This window comes from Canis lupus, chromosome 1, assembly GCF_003254725.2.
Source record: "Canis lupus dingo isolate Sandy chromosome 1, ASM325472v2, whole genome shotgun sequence".
NCBI lineage: Eukaryota > Metazoa > Chordata > Mammalia > Carnivora > Canidae > Canis > Canis lupus.
Window position 1 is genome coordinate 15,921,588 of NC_064243.1, and position 17,607 is coordinate 15,939,194.

The window sequence follows — 17,607 nt, forward strand, 5'->3', positions numbered from 1 at the left end:
ATCCGCCTTTGGCTCAGTGTGTGATCCTGGGGTTCTAGGATCAAGTTCCACATTGGACTCCCTGCATGGAGCCTCCTTCTCCCTCTGCTTACATCTCTTGCTCTCTCTCATGAATAAATAAATAAAATATTTTTAAAAATACCAGCAGTTCTCAAAAGTTTTGGTTTCTACACCCTTTTATAATCTTTAAAAATCTTGAAGATCCCCCAAAACTTTTTGTTTATGTGAGCTTTATCTATTGCTATTTACTGTATTAGAAGTTAAAACTGAGAATTTAGTATAGTTAAAATGTCCATACTCTCCAAAGCAATCTACAGATTTAAGGCAATTCCTATAAAAATATCAATACAGTTTTTCACAGAACCAGAACAAATAATTCTAAAATTTTCATAGCATCACAAAGACCCTGAATAGCCACAGCTATTATCTTGAAAAGAAGAACAAAGATTGGGAGGTATCACAATCCCAGATTTCAAAGTATACTACAAAGCTCCAGTGATCAAAACAGTATGGTACTGGGGTGGTGGGTAGGGAGATGGGTGATGCAGGTCATGGGAACTAAGGAATGCACTTGTCATGATGAGCACTGAATGATGTACTGAATAGTTGAATTACCATATTATACACATGAAACTAGTATAACACTATATGTTAACTATACTGGAATTAAAATTAAATTAAATTTTAAAGAAACAGAATGGTAGTGGCACAGAAATAGACATATAGATCAATGGAATACAATAAAGAGACCAGAAATAAACCCTTGATTATCTGGTCAACTAATTTATGACAAAGAAGGCCATATTATAGAACAGGAATAAGACAGTCTCGTCAATAAATGGTGTTGGGAAAACTGGACAAAGGAATGAAAACTGGACCACTTTCTTACACCATTCCAAAGAAAATCATAAACTCTAAACTGATTAAAGACCTAAATGTAAGACTTGAAACTATAAAACTAAAAGAAGATATTGGCAGTTATTGGCCTTAGCAATATTTTTCTGGATATATCTTCTCACGCAAAGATGAACAATTGGGGCTACATCAAAATTAAAAGCTTTTGCACAGTAAAGGAGACCATCCACAAAATGAAAAGGCAGTCCACTGAATGGGAGAAGATATTTGCAAATGATAAATCAATAAGGGATTAATATCCAATATATATAAAGAACTCATACAACTCAACATCAACAAAACAAATAATACAATTAAAAAATAGACAAGAGGATCTGAATAGACATTCTCCCAAAGAAGAGATATGGATGACCAACAGACACATGAAAAGATGCTCAACATCACTCACCATCAGGGAAATGCAAATCAAAACCACAAGATATCACTTCACACATTAGAATCACTATCAAAACAAAGACAAAAAAATACAAAAATCCAACTGACCAACCAACCAAACAAACAAAAACAAGAAATGACAAGAGTTGGTGAGGATGCAAAGAAAAAGGAAGGCTTGTGCACTGTTGGTGGGAATGCATATAGGTATATCACTGTGGAAAACAGTATGGGCATTCCTCACAAAATAAGAAACAGAAATATCATGGGATCAAGTAATTCTACTGCTAGGCATTTACCTGAAGAAAATAAAAGTACTAATTCAAAAAGATATATGTATTGCAACATTATTTACAATAACCAAGATATGGAAGCAACCTAAGTGTCCATTGATAGATGAATGGAGGGGATACCTGGGTGGCTCAGTGGTTGAGCACCTGCCTTTGGCCCAGGGTGTGATCCTGGAGTCCCGGGATTGAGTCCCACATTGGGCTCCCTGAATGGAGCTTGCTTCTCTCTCTGCCTACGTCTCTGCCTCTCCCTCTCTATCAAATAAATAAATAATATCTTTGAAAAAAAGATAGATGAATGGATAAAGAAGATGTGGTATATGTACACTCACACACACACACACACACACACACACACTAGAATATTACTCAGCCATAAAACAGGATGTAATCTTGCTATTTTCAAGATGGATTTAGAGAGTATAATGCTAAGTGAATAAGTCAGACAGAGAAAGACAAATACCACAGAATTTCACTTATGTGTGTAATATAAAAACCAAAAACAAACAAACTCATAAATACACAAAACAAACTGGTGGTTGCCAGAGAGTAAGGATGATTAGAATGATGATTAGTAATGGATGATTCACTGGATGGGTGAATAGGTGAAGAGGATTAGGAAGTACACATTTATAGAAAACAAATAAATCATGGGGATGAAAAGTACAGCATAGGGAATATAGTCAATAATGCTGTAATAATTTTTCAGGGAGACAGAATTTTATCAGAGTGAGCACTGTGTGATGTACAGAACTGTCAGATCTCTATTTTGTACACCTGCAAGTAATACAACATTGTTGTCAACTATACTTCAATAATAAAACTTTAAAAAAGTAATAAAATCTTTCCTGGACTGTATTTAACTTAGAAGAAAGTTTCTTAGTCCCTGAATATGTAAAATTAGAACTCAGAATATAGTAGATGCAACACTGGCCCTCCTTATTTTACTATCTCACATAAATTTTAACTGATGACGATAAATATAATTTTCCACTTAATCATATCTTCTCAACAATTACACTTTTATATTTAAGTTGCAATGCTTTACATATTCCTCCAAGTACTTTCAGCACTTCAAATTGATGTATTGCTACAACAGTGGTTTTTATTTATTCTTAAAAGTTTGTATTTACTCCCAAACAAAAAGTATCAATCATCTGACAACCAACCTAGATCATAAACCCTTCACATTCTTCATAGTTCAACACCAAACACATCATTAAATGTATGATTTCTTGAAGCAACATTTATTTATTAAGAGCTTTTTTTATGAATGCATTATGTTAATTCTGTGGTCAAAATTACCATAAATATTTTTAAAATGACAACAGGGAGTTACACAGAAAAATGAAATAGAAACAAACTTTCCGTTTGGGGGGAGTTTTTTTATATTAAAATATATAAAGTTAAATTTGTGACTATGACTGAACTTTATTCCAAAGAATCATTGAGTTTACAAACTCCAGCCCCAGTTCTCCAGAAACAGGAAGAATGAGACATCTAGGGTCTTCTAAGCATGATCCCTGCTCAAAATATGCTATGCAACTTTACAGTTATTGCTCAATTTTGTCTTCTGGACATTTCCAAGAAATGTCTCTTGTTATCATAGGTCGCTAGCTATTGAAATGTGACTTAATGTGATTCTTCAAATGTTGAGTTGATGATATTAGCCAATTTTGTTTGAAAATAATTACTGAGCACCTACCACGTTCCGGGCACATTTTTAAAAATACTTCGAAACTTTAATTCAGCCAAAGTCTGTGTCTAGGAATTGGGGAAAGGATATCTCCCTCGAGTGGAGGTGGGTCCCTGAGAATCAGGAAAGTGAAGTGGGAGGCCCAGACGATCAGGACAGGACTCAAGGTCAACTTCAGCTGAGATGTCCTGCTGTGAGCTCAGGCGGAGCTTATCTGCACAGAGCTGTTGGCTTAGAGCATGGGCCAGTGCCAGGTGATCTGGCCCCAACATTGGAAAAGCAGATTATAATTTTGCCATGGGGCATACAGCAATAACCCAAACATGCCAAGTTCCTGCTGTCATGTAGCCTTCATGCTAACTGGAAAAGATAGATGATAGATAGATAGATAGATAGATAGATAGATAGATAGATAGATAGATGATAGATAAATAAACTGGGTCAGGTGATGGTAGGCTATGAAGGTTTGGTGAGATAAGGAAGGCTGTGATACAGGGGAGTATTGCCATCTTATAGAGGGCGGTCAAGAGAGTCTTTTCTAATAAGATGTTATTAGAGCAGAAACCTGAATGAAGTGAGAAAAGATGTGGCTGTGGGGAAAGAGTGGGGTGAGAGAGTTCTAGGGGAGCCAACACCCAAAGCCCTGACATCCAGTGTTGCTTGATGTGCTGAAGGAACCATAAGGAGCCCAGCATGAGTGAAATGAAGGGATCTGGGGAGACAGTAGGAGGAAATGAGGCCAATGAAGTTAACAGGCAGTTAGACTGTATAGAACCCTACTGGCCACTTTAAGGAATTTAGTCTTTTATCTTGAGCAAGATAGAGGGAGCTGTGGAACCAGTCAGGTGAAGAGAGATGAATGGCTTATGTTTTAAAAGGATCAACTGGTTACCATGGTAAGAGAAGATGATAGGCAAAGGGAGAAGCAAAATGCCAGTTAGGCTTCTATTGCAGCGATCTAGTAGAGAGATGGTGGGACTTGGCACTCAGGCGATGAGTGGTGGTAGTAGGAAGACATCAGATTAGAGAAACATATTTAGGGTACAGCTAATAGGAATTCCTCTTGGATTTAATGTGAGATGTAAGAGAAAGTGAGGAGTCAAATAGTAATCCCCCCCTTTTTTTTCAGCTGGAACAACAGATGAGTTGGAGTTACCACTTAGTAGATTGCATGAAGACAAGGTGTGGAACATGTACACAGGGGTGAGGTGAGGTGACGAAAATTCAAACAAGGGTTTGGTTTTAGAAACATCCAATTTGACATGTCTACAGATATACAAATGGAAAGCAAGACATCTTAGTCTGGAGTTAAGTGAGAAGTTGAGGAGGAGGGAGCTCTTTGAATATATACATATTCATACAAAATTAAATTTATATATATCATTAAATATCATGAGATCACCTAAGAGTAATTGTGGCCAGAGATGAGAAGAAAAATGAGTACTGATCCTTGTAGAATCACAAAATTGTAAAGGGCAGGGAGATGAGGAGATCCAGGAATAGTGATAAGAAGGGGAAGTCCATGACATCAGAGGGAACCCAACAAGAGAGCAGTGTGCAGGAGGCCAAATGAAGAAAGACTTTGAAGAAAAAGGTGACAATCTATGTCACTGCAAAGAGAGAAAGTAAGATGAAGACCAAGAAATGACCATGGGGCCAGGGTAGCCAGGCGTTGGTGGCCTCGGCAAGAATGCTAATGGGGGGATCCCTGGGTGGCGCAGTGGTTTGGCGCCTGCCTTTGGCCCAGGGCGCTATCCTGGAGACCCGGGATCGAATCCCACATCAGGCTCCCGGTGCATGGAGCCTGCTTCTCCCTCTGCCTGTGTCTCTGCCTCTCTCTCTCTCTCTCTCTCTCTCTGTGACTATCATAAATAAATAAAATTAAAAAAATAAAAATAAAAAAAAAAAAGAATGCTAATGGGGATAAAAGCCTGATTTAAAGAGGGCTCCAGAGAATAGAGAAGAGGGCACAATGAGTACAGATCATTTGAAGACGTTTCGCTGTAAAGAGTGGCACAGAAGTGTACAGTAGCTGTAAAGTGAAGTGTGATCAGTGAACCATTACGGCAATAGACTCCCCCAAATTTGCTCTGGATGGCAGCACACACAGCTTATCCATTGAAATAGGAGGCAAGGGGACGGTGGCTCAGTGGTTTACAGCCTGCCTTCGGCCCGGGCATGATCCTGGAGCCCTGGGATCAAGTTCCATGTTGGGCTCCCTGCGTGGAGCCTGCTTCTCCCTCTGCCTGTGTCTCTGCCTTTCTCTGTGTGTGTGTCTCTCATGAATAAATAAAAATAAAAATAAAATTAAAAATAAAAATAAAGAAATAGGAGGCGAGGCAGGAGTGTGCAGGTACAGAGGGGGGATCTGGAGGAGGGAGCAGAAGTTCTTTCCCAGGTGCTTACATCTTCTAGCAAACTAAGATAGATGACCTGCAGACAATGACGGAAAGGAAAGAGGAGCTACTGAAGGTTGGGTACAAATTGTCTATAGGAAAGTTGCACAGTGAATTGACTGAGAAACTCAAGTAGGATTGCAGGGCACATTTGAGGGAGATTATGAATTAAAAGTGAGATCAATCATGAGTGATAGAGATGTATGTTGTCCAATACAGGGATGAGAGTGTTCCTCATTACTTAACTCTTACTACCCTCCCTAACCAATCTCACCACCAAGATACATGTATCTCCATATATTACCATTATAGTATGATAATATTTTAAATGGGATCTTGTTATGCACTTACAACCTGATTTTTTAAACTAAAAAAACATAAGTGAGCATTTATATGTGGATAGTGTACAGCTACATCATACTTCAAATAGCCTCAAATTATTCTATTATAATCGGAGAAGGACAAACATTATATGTTCTCATTCATTTGGGAATATAAATAATAGTGAAAGGGAATATAAGGGAAGGGAGAAGAAATGTGTGGGAAATATCAGAAAGGGAGACAGAACATAAAGACTCCTAACTCTAGGAAACGAACTAGGGGTGGTGGAAGGTGGGGAGGGCGGGGGGTGGGGGTGACTGGGTGACGGGCACTGAGGGGGGCACTTGACGGGATGAGCACTGGGTGTTATTCTGTATGTTGGCAAATTGAACACCAATAAAAAATAAATTTATTATAAAAAATTATTCTATTATACTTTTGTTAAGCATTTCAATATTTTTGTGTCTTTTCTAAATTTTGGTTAATGCAATACTGGGGTGAACAACCTGGATCATTATCTTAATATTTTTATGGACAATCAATTGTCCACAAATGATAACATTTAAAGAGATTGCCAGCTTTATAGAAATGATTTTCTTCCAAAAAAATTATTTTCTTCCACAAAATAGTAATTTCAGAAGTGGCCTAACAAAATGATAGCTCTTATCATGGTGTGTTTAAATAGATACAGAAGCTGATTTTTCTTATGGCTTTCTTCACCTCCTAATATTGCACTAATCACAGTACTACTTAGAAAAGGCAGTAAGTTAACAAGTACCTTATATGAAAGCATTGTTTGTTGTAAATGGCAGTAGTTAAAATATAATAAAAAATTTTAAGAGTCCAGGAAAGTAAACAGAGTTGTGTGGTAAAATTTGTTGATTTTTCTCGGTCTTTATAAATTTGTAAAGTTACAATTTATAACCTTACCATTTTCAAAATCAGACTAACTTCTATGCCTCTAACTCCAGGCTTTGTTTCAGATGCCTCCCAGGCGATCCTGCTGGATGGAATTTCTAATAAGGGAGAGAACCGACTAGCAATGATGATTAACTCTGCTGGGTTTCATGCTCAGATTATTGCTGCACAGCAGGCCAGGATCATTCTCATAATACGGGATAATTAGACTGAGTTTTCCACGTAGAGGAGTACCACAGTCAGGATTTCTATGAATAAAATAATATTAAGTACCATTTGTATAAGCCCAAAAAGATTCTAGACACTGTATTTTATCTTTTTATCACACATGGTAGCTCTATGATATAGCTATGTGTTATCATCTCTGTTTTTCTCATGAGTTAGCTGGAACTCAGAGATGTCAAGCAGCATTCCCAAAGGCACGTAGTAAATAGTGAAGATAATTCACACCCATGTGTTCAACTGCTAAGCTCATACACTATATTATTGTGCTGGCGCCTTGGAACGGAGGTGTTATATATTCATGGTCAGGAGCCTGGGGACAGCAGGGCAGGGGAAGTTGCCAGGCTTTCTGAGACAAGCTCAGGAGGGATGCAGACCAGCAATGGAATTCTAAAGTGCACCGGAGGGAGTCAAGTCCTCCCCTTGAAAAATGTGTTTTCTTTTTCCGAATTGTTCTGAAGTCAAAATATATGTACATTTTCCATGCAGCCCAATCCAAAGTCAGATAGGTTAATTAGAGTCTAATGGAAAACCCTCTGAAAGACTTTAATTCCCATAATACCACCTGACCAGTGGTTCACCTGGAAAGTCCTAACACATCCTCAAACTCCTCATACCATGCTGCACTGGAGTTCCTCTCAGAACAGGAAGTTGTGAGTCACATTGGTGAGAATAATGATCTGTATTCCTAAAGCTTTTCATTGCCCTTTCATGCCTTTGAATTTGCATGTCAAAACTTGGCTCTTTTCCTTAGCTTTAAATTTTACAGAAAGACCTTACCAAAAATTGAGGTCAAGGATTAATTTTTTTTTTGGGAAATTAGGAAATTAGGAAAATGATTATTAAATGATTGTTATTTCATTATTTTTATGAAAACATTAAATTATTCGATAATGATGAAAAATAATGGTGATAAACCTTAAAACAGATCTGTTACATTCAATCAACAATCTTGATGTACCAATAATGATGAGCTAATATTAAATAAGCATACATTAAACCTTAATACTGTATCAAGAATGATCAGTTTTAAAAATTGCTTCTGATGAGAATTTACTTAATCATATCAAGTTGAGTTTTCTCTCTAGATCAATGAAAAACAAAAAGAATATTAGATAAGGTTAGTTCTTTGTACAAGCCCCTTTAAAACAATCTACTTTAAGCCAACACCGAGTAAAATTCAACCACCAATGATAGTGATTGCCAAGTTTGATTTTCATATGTCCAAGCAGGACATTTAGTGGAATATTTCAGGAATGGTAATTGTGCAGAGAAAGAAAGAAAATTGATTCCCCACTGGCAGTCACCAGTACAAATGAATTTATTAGTGAGCAAAGCAGGCAATCACCTACATAATGTTACTCCAAATTTTATCTAATTCAAGGTCTATAACCCTTCCAAGGTTTAGTTAGATTCTATCTTCCTGCAATGAGTTAATAGTCACTTTTCCTAACTTGGGCTCCAATTAACTCCAGGATTGGAAATATGAGCCAGGAAGCAAGAAAAAAAATTTAATGGGCAGAACTGAAGAAGGAGAATAATTCCATAAGGAAACCCAAAGCCAGGTGTCTATCAAAAGCGGAATGGAACATCAGAAATGAAATCAATATAAGAAAGGGAGACAGAATATAAAGACTCCTAACTCTGGGAAACGAATTAGAGGTGGTGGAAGGGGAGGAGGGCGGGGGGTGGGGGTGAATGCGTGACGGGCACTGAGGGGGGCACTGGACGGGATGAGCACTGGGTGTTATTCTGTATGTTGGTAAATTGAACACCAATAAAAATAAATGTATTATAAAAAAAGAAATGAAATCAAAGATGATGGCAGGTAGTGAGCAGAAGGAGAGCTATCACTAGGCAGGTGACCTTCAAAACTGGAGTGAGCCTCATCTCAGCAGGGAAGCTTCTTATACTCACTCTTATAGAAAAGGAACTGACTTCATTCATTCATTCATTCATTCATTCACTTTAAACCAAGCCTGAGAATTTGTAACATACAGATTCAAAGGCATGATTGATGCTTCAAAGCCTGCCTCCCAAAGCATTTGGTTATTTGCTCTGTTCCTGAGTTCAACCCCAGTGTGGTCCTGAATGGCATGGGATGTCCTTTTCCCCAGGCTGTCAATCTTTCTGTTCAGGGACTTTAAAGTCTTCAGGGTAAGTCCTCATTTTCCAGTGTTGTATGTTCAGCCATCCCCATAACTCTAGTGCAAGATCTGTGCCCCACCAGTGGGGTGAAGAGGAGGCAATTAAAACACATCACATGTTCACCAACTTTCCAAATGTTCCCTATCCCTTTGGTAGAGACCATTAGAGTCAGGGATTCCAACAACTTCATCATTTGCAGGGCTCTCACAAGCAGTGGTGAGGAGTTAGCTGCCAAATTCAATCCTTCCTACCCTAGTCATGCACCCTGCACTGCACTCTTCAGCAACACAGAAACAGATCACTCCCCTCTTGGTAACAACCCCGCATGTTGAGAGCATAAGATGCTTTGCCTTGAAACTTGCCAAACATATCCAATTTGTTTAAAGTCCCTCTTTTCTATCCTAGTTTTTTTTTCAATTGTCCTACATGAACCATTCTTAATTTTTCCCATGTTCATTATATCATGAAGACCCAAACAGTATTACATTAATAGTATGACCTTATAGAGAAAATTTGGAAATCATACATCTCAGTCACATTTGTAAAATAATTAGTCCAGCACTCAACACATCTTTATCAAGGATCTTCAATAGGCTAGATTGCTTATACTCAATCATTGATTCACTTGATGGGATGGACCCCCTACAAATGCACTAATGCCTGCTTTATAACTTGTCTTATACACTACAGTTGCTTACCCGTGCACTTATTTCAATCTATTAAAGATTAAAGGTTATTTCAACACTAATTTGGGCCATTTTGAATGATTAAATTAGTTTTTTTTCTTTTTAGAAGAACAATTAAATTAAAAAGGATTAGATTCTATTGATCGTGTGTCTTATGTATTCTAAGTTGTCCTATATTCATTTCAAGGGCATTAAATCATTTTTCTTAAGATAGAAAGAGAGTGTTGCACATAGAGGGGAGGAGAAGGACAGAGGGAGGGAGAGAAAAAATCGTAAGCAGGCTCCATGCCCAGAACAGAGCCCCACATGGGGCTCAGGGCTCAATCTCACCACTCTGAGATCATGACCTGAGCTGAAATCAAGAGTTGGATGCTTAACTGACTGTACCACCCAGGTGCCCCGGAGCACTTTTATTTTTAGGATGAAAAGCCAAAAGAAAATTAATTTTAAATTTATTTTAAAGAAACTCAACATTAAAAGGTTTTCAGTACTAGAAGTTCTATTTCTCCAAAGTGCCAAAAAAAGTCAGTTAAGTAATAAGCAACACTTAATGAAGTATTGGAATTCTCAGTATTACATAGATTTTACAGAATTATCTTTTTAAAAAAGCACAACAAATCTTTCCAAACCCATTATTGCAATTGTATAAAGTATTATTTGGGGGGCACCTACAATGCCCTAGGCATTTTCATTTATATTTTCCAATCACAGCAGTTTAATAAAGGGTTCAATTCAAGTGTCCATATTTTCCCCGATGAGTTGAAGTCATTGAAAGAGTTCGAGTACCACCTGCTACTTATTAGTTAGCTTCTATAAAGGTAAACTTCCTTTATCATTAATGCACAAGAATTATAGTATATCTTATAGTATATCTATGTCATAGGGTCATTATGGGTATTAAAGATTGTGTGTATATTTATATAATATATATTGTGTATATATGTGTATATATATAAAGCATTTAGTGCAGTGTTTATCATAAGAGTTTGACATATGTTGAACATTATTATTATTGATAATATATTACTATAATTCATTATAAGTCATAAATATCCAATCATTGGCCCCTTCGGAGTTAGAGGGTGATATTCCCCAACTTCAAATTGCCCACACAATTCCATAAAACAATATACCGCTGCTGCATCTATATTTGCTTATCCCAGCAGACTGTGCTTCTCACATCTACCACCCATGTCAATTTTGGGAATGTTGGATATTGATTCTAACTCACTGATTGATTACAGTAAGTTAGAGTTTGTCAGGAACAGAAGCATCGTGCCAATGCATTTTGAATATTTACTCAGGACTCTCAATTATGTGGACTGATGGTAAACACTAGATAATGTTACCTTGAAAACAATATTCATATTATAGATGAAAACCCTTCTTGCAACTTTACTATCTTTGCTTCTTTTATTGCTATTTACATTTGGGTCTTGACTAACTGAAAGCCAAGTGGTGTTTTGTTTCATCTCCTTAAGACACCAATAAGTACCTGTATCCTGAAAATAAACAACTGTATCAAAAAAATTAGAACCTACTTTCTCTCCTACCTCCATTTATTCAAGCGGCCGTTGATAGAGTTTCGCCCATTGTGCCTTTTGGAAATTATCCCCCTATGGTTGAAAATGAATGATTTCTACCCTTAAAATTAACACCAAATGCCATATTGTGAAACTTGGGGAAGATATTAATACAAGCAGTCCAGGCTCTTACCACAGAACATTAGCTTGTCTCTTTGAACCAGTGAAGGTCGTACCACTAACAGTTCTATAGAAAGAATAAATCATCAGAAAAGGGTAGAAGCAGTGAGTTCCAAAGCTGAGTGAGCACTGAATCCCCCAAGGAATCTGTTTTCAGTACAGATTTCTGTGCTCTACCCCACACTTAATATATCAGAGTCTCTGCAGGGCAAGACTTTCATATTTGTGCCTATGGAAAGAATTCCTGGTGAACAGATGGACCAGTCAGGTTTGAGAACCGCTCATGCAAGGCACACAGCATCTGTCTGATAATCTAGGCCTGCGATTCTCAAAACTTATTTGTTTGTATGTTTGTTTAGCAATGAAATATTTTTCTAATTATGTTTATACAGAAACAATATGTTAAGTCGGATTAAAGAACACTTCTGGTTGAAAAATAGTTGTGATCTGGAGTACCCAAAGATCCTATCTTCTCCTTATTCCCTATGTTCTCCTTATTCTTTCCTTATAGTCCTAGTCATTTCTTGGGCCTTACTGAACCCCAGAGTCCGTGGAGCACAAGTGGAAATCCATAACCCACAATTCCCTGGGTGTAGACTCTTTCATCTTTGAATTAATGGAAAATACCAGAAGTCTACATGTGTGCAGCTGCTAATACACTCCTTGTAAGATGACTGCACTGGTGGGTGCTATTAATATTAAGACTGCAAATAGTACCAGATTTCATCACAGCGAACAGGCATTCAGATATCACTTCCGCATTAGCTATAAAACATGTTGGGAACAGTGGCTGATGATGTATCATCCAATCGACCCTTTATAAGATCCCAAGCTAGACATTCTCCTTCAGATTTAGCAAATAGAAAACCTGTATGTCTATGAAAACCTGGATAATTTCTGTCTCTCTGGACACCAAGTCCTAGTTTGTGTGTGTGTGTGGGGGGGACACAAGATATTGTTTGAGAACTATTTTGTATAAGCAGAGTCTCTGACCTCAAGGAACTCAGTCTAGTGGGAGATAGACTCTAAGAAAGTTAATTTCAAAACAATGCATAAGTTCAATGCTGGAGATATACATAAGTTGCTATGGAAACAAGAAGATAAGTTCTATAAGTAATTACATTTCCATTTTTTGCCTTAGCTACAGGAGATAAGAGCTAAATGGTGTGCTCAATTATAGCAATAACATTAACATCCACCAGAGCCATACTTGCTACTTCTTCCCTGCCCTGATATTACTTTATCTCTTTTATACTTTTAATTCATCACATTATATAGCGCATTGCATTAAAATATATAACCTATAAAATACTTATCAGAAATTACGTGATCTTTTTAAGCTTCCTTTAAAATTATGAGATGAAATAAGACGAAGTCATGAGTATTCAGTAGCGATACTATATTCCATAAACACATGTATATTCTAAATAGGAGAGTATTAAAAGATATAAAAATGAAAATTGACTAAATGTGAGGCATTATGTATAATTTATATAATCTGTTTAGTGGTAGAGTAATAAGGAAGTGACCCGCGACCTCATTTTTCTAAGAGGGGCAAATCTATTGACTTAATGAAACAGAAATCTTAATGCTCTTTATTATGGATCGACTTCACTTTAAAGAGCCACCTGGAAGCTAGTTAGCAGAATGATCTTCACTATTCTACTACAAACACACTTTCTGGTCCCATTGCAAATTTCATAGAGCCCACTGTCTCAGCATTGTCTCAAGGGATCTGACACTCACCTGTGGGTGAAAGGGGCACTAGTGCACTCACCACAGTCATTGATAGTCTATGCTACTTTATCCTTGTGAAAATTGCTGCTTACTCAGAGAAAGGCATGAAGTTGAGTTAGTTTTCCTTTGCTGGGCATGGCCCTACCCACACTGTATATTATTTTGTTTATTAACTCGATGCAATCCCTTTCCTGGACAGTTTGGAAAATAAAACTAACTGGTCCAAACACAACCTCTACAACTGGACCTTCGTTTTTCTGGTGTGGCTTTAGCAAGCTGTGCTCCCTGGTGTCTAAGCTGAACAACATAGTGGCTTTCCTTTCTTGCCTCAGACTTTGTTATAGTGATACAGACTTTGTTGACAAAGTGACAAGAAATAGCATAAACAATAATATCATTTTCTATTTCATCTCCATTCTGCAAAAGTCAAATACCTTCTGCAGATTATGGACATAGTAAATTTGATCTGAGAGCTCAGCTCTGTCGTTTACTTCATGATCTCTCCTGCAAGATAGTCAACCTCTCTTTACCTCAATTTTCTTTCATAAAATGGGGACTCTACCAATACTCACATCATAGCATCACTGAGAGAACTTAAATTTTTAAAATGTAAAGTGCTTAAAACAATGCATTAGAATACTAACTGTTACAAATGGGCTATTAGTGGTTGTGGTGCTACTGTTATGTTCATTAAGAACAATACCAAAATGCGTCTGTGATATTTGTGAAAAATTTGTCCTGGCTTTTGTACCAGCCTAAAGATAAAACCCTTAAATTGCTAATTCCAAAGTATTCCTCATCGGGCCTGCTACTATTTTGTCAATCCAACATTCAACCAGAGGCTTTGTTTGTTTGTTTGTTTGTTTGTTTTTTCAGTGACTCAGAGTACTTTTAAAATAATTTATAGTATCACATGTCTAGTAAGTTCCTTCCTCTATGCTAATGAGAATTATTTAAATAAAAATGTTTCCATTTCTTCAAAAATAAGTTGGAAGTTCACTGCAGCAGCCATATAAAATTTGTGGCTGATATGCATGTGCTTATTTCCCAGATTGTTTCTACCCTGAGTCTCATTCTGTATTCTAGTTATAATTTGGCACATGTGTTCTCGTGTAGGCTGTCTCAAACACTTTGTGGAAGAAAAAAGCTATTAATAAATAATATAAAATAACTTTCTTTTTGTACTTCGCTAAAACATTCCTTGTTGAGGATAGGAAGAAACAAAATCCATGGATGATCAACCTTGTCTATCTCTCTGAATAATTTACACCTTCGTCCCAGTCTTGGCAGTACCGTGATCTATGTTTTTGTTTTTGTTGTTGTTGTTGTTTACCCGTGATCTGTGTTTTAAGCAAAGGTTTAATGAATGGAGGAGTATGTTATCTCTATAACAGAAACAAAAGTATGAGTCATGTATGCACATTTAAATGCTGCAAAATCACTTTCTGATTGTATGAGTTGGTTGTTACTGTTACTCCAGATTAATATAAATAAATTATAAAGTCATGGAAAACATTTCAAAATAAGAAAACAAAGACTTTCTTTTAAGATTTCCCCCCAAAAAAGATTACAACATATTTCAATCTGATTGTAAATCTGTATGTACTTCCCCTTTACCATTCCCAAGTATTCTTGCTTGGAAAAAAGGCTTATGATCCCCTGGCTCCCTGGGAACTCATGCCTATGGGCCACCAGACACCAACAACTGCTTTCTCAGGGGGAGCACCTGAACAAGAGGGCAGCCACAGGCTCAGACTGACCATATTCATGGAGCTGACAAGGGTCAAAATTCCCAAATAAAATTCCTACGCAGCTCAGCATACTGCATGTGATGGGAAACATTAAAAGTGGAATTGTACATCTCTACAGCCTGTTTCTATCTCCAAAGCCTATACTTAACAACAATCCTGATTTTGTTACTCTTCATTCCAACCCCCTGCAAAATTATCCAGATGTAAACAGACCCAAAGCAGCCTAAGTCTCTAAGGGAGTTTGATTTGCAAAGTGCACACTCATACACATACACAACCTGATAGAAAATGTCCTTTGCTGCTCAAACTCTGAAGTAATTTCCAGTTCCACAGCTTGAATTTGTGAAGAGAAATATGAAAGATATTATGAAAGTGGGGCTGAACATCAAATCACTGGTTGGTTTGCATATGAAAGGCATGCTCGGGGTTAGCCCTTTGCTTTCTCTAAGTAATGGGTAGCCCTGGGAGGAGCAGTCTCTCCCTTGTCATGGAGGCCACAAATGCCAGATCATCAAGCATATAGAAAAGAAGAAAATATATTAAATATAATTGGCCCTGTGATGAATGGGTGCCAGATAGACAAATACAAAAATCCAAGGAAACAGTAGAAACAATCTATCACTATATTTGTTTTTAAAGCTAGAACTATCTATTCCCAAATATTAACCGTGTTTATCTATGAATGTGGAATTGGGGTGATTTTTATAAACAACTAACATTCGTTGGATACTATAGTTTTATAAGTAATTGAATTAAAATCTAATTACAATGTCTCTATCTTCCCAACAACCATATTTGGAAGGTTCTGTTATTATTTGCATTTTGATGGGGAAATTAATGCTCCAAGAGGTTGACTTACTCAAAGTCACACAGCTAGTGAAGGTTGGAGCTGGGACTTTATCTGAGGTCAGCCAGGCTCCAAAGAGTATTTTGTCACCTAATAAATTACATTGTTTTCTGAATTGCACATTTGAACATGTGTTACTTTTATGAACAAAAGAAATAATTTTATTCACACATTTGAAACATTAGGTACATCTACAACATGCATGTGTATATAAATCATAAATGCACTCTCATATGCACAAACGTGTATACATGTATATGTAAATGTATATAAATTACTTGTATCTGTGTGCACAAACATTAAATTAAGACCAAAGTTTTCAGAACACCAAGCTCATGTAGAGTATATTCATGGGCCATGATATATACTTTTTATGTATGATATTTTTTTGAATAATAGACAAGGAAGCAGAACTATTTTGGATGAGTGTTAACCCCCTTCTTTTAATGATTAGACAAAAGGCAAATAAGAGTGTCATTTAACAGCAGCTGAGTTTCAAGTATCTCCCACATTACAGGATCAAAGAAAGAGCATTTAATTACTGAAGTAGCTTGCAGATGTTAAAAAAAAAAAAAATCAAGTATTCAACTCCAAAACAACTGAAAGCTTTGAGGAAAAACCCATTTTATGTAGTGTGCCCTGATGTAATATTCATGTTATCTGAAACAACATTGCCCCATTTCAGTAGCACCATGGAGAACCAGAAGTGTTGTATTTGGAAAAACTACATTCAGAAAAGAAGAGTTAAAGTGTTCTTTGAAAAACTGGAATTCACATATCAGCAAAAGGCAGGGTATTTGTTAAGAGAACAATTTTTTTTCATAGTACTTCAAGTATCTGAAGCTTCCAGTTTAAGCTAGCCTCAAACTCCACAAGGGGGACTGCAGTGGGACCAAAGAGATCCCTTCATGGATTAATGGGGGCAGTTTTCTTTTCTCTCTCTCTTTTATTAAAAATTATTTATTTATTCATGAGAGAGAGAGAGGCAGAGACATAGGCAGAGGGAGAAGCAGGCTCCATGCAGGGAGCCCAATGCAGGATTTGATCCCAAGACCCCGGGATCACGCCCTGAGCCAAAGGCAGATGCTTAACCACTGAGCCACCCAGGTGTCCCAATGTGGGCAGTTTTCATCTGCATTCAGGGAGAAAGGCATCACAAGCACAAGTGATCAGGGCCAGTTGCATTTGGTCGCCTCCTGGATCCTGTCTGCCTTTCAGGCCCACCTCCCCTCTGCAACCTCTCGGCCTTCATCTGACCTACCTTAGCTGTCTCATGTCTACCTCCTCCTCAGAATAATTGTTTTCAGTTCCCTTATCCCATTTCCTACAAACTTGTTAACCCAAATATTCAAAGTTATTTGTCTGTTTGGTGTGATAAAGTCCATTCTGATAAATAAGAATCAGGTGAATAGTGATATACCAGTGCATAGTTCTTGGAGCTGTCAAATCTTAAGCAGAAATATTACAGCACCGTGGAAAACGTATGCTAAGTAAGCCAAAATACTGAAAAGTTAAATGTCACCATTGATGTTGATTTTGGTTGATTACTATGATAAAAGGGCAATATGCAGGAACTCCTCTAACAAAATCCTGTGTGGCATTTTT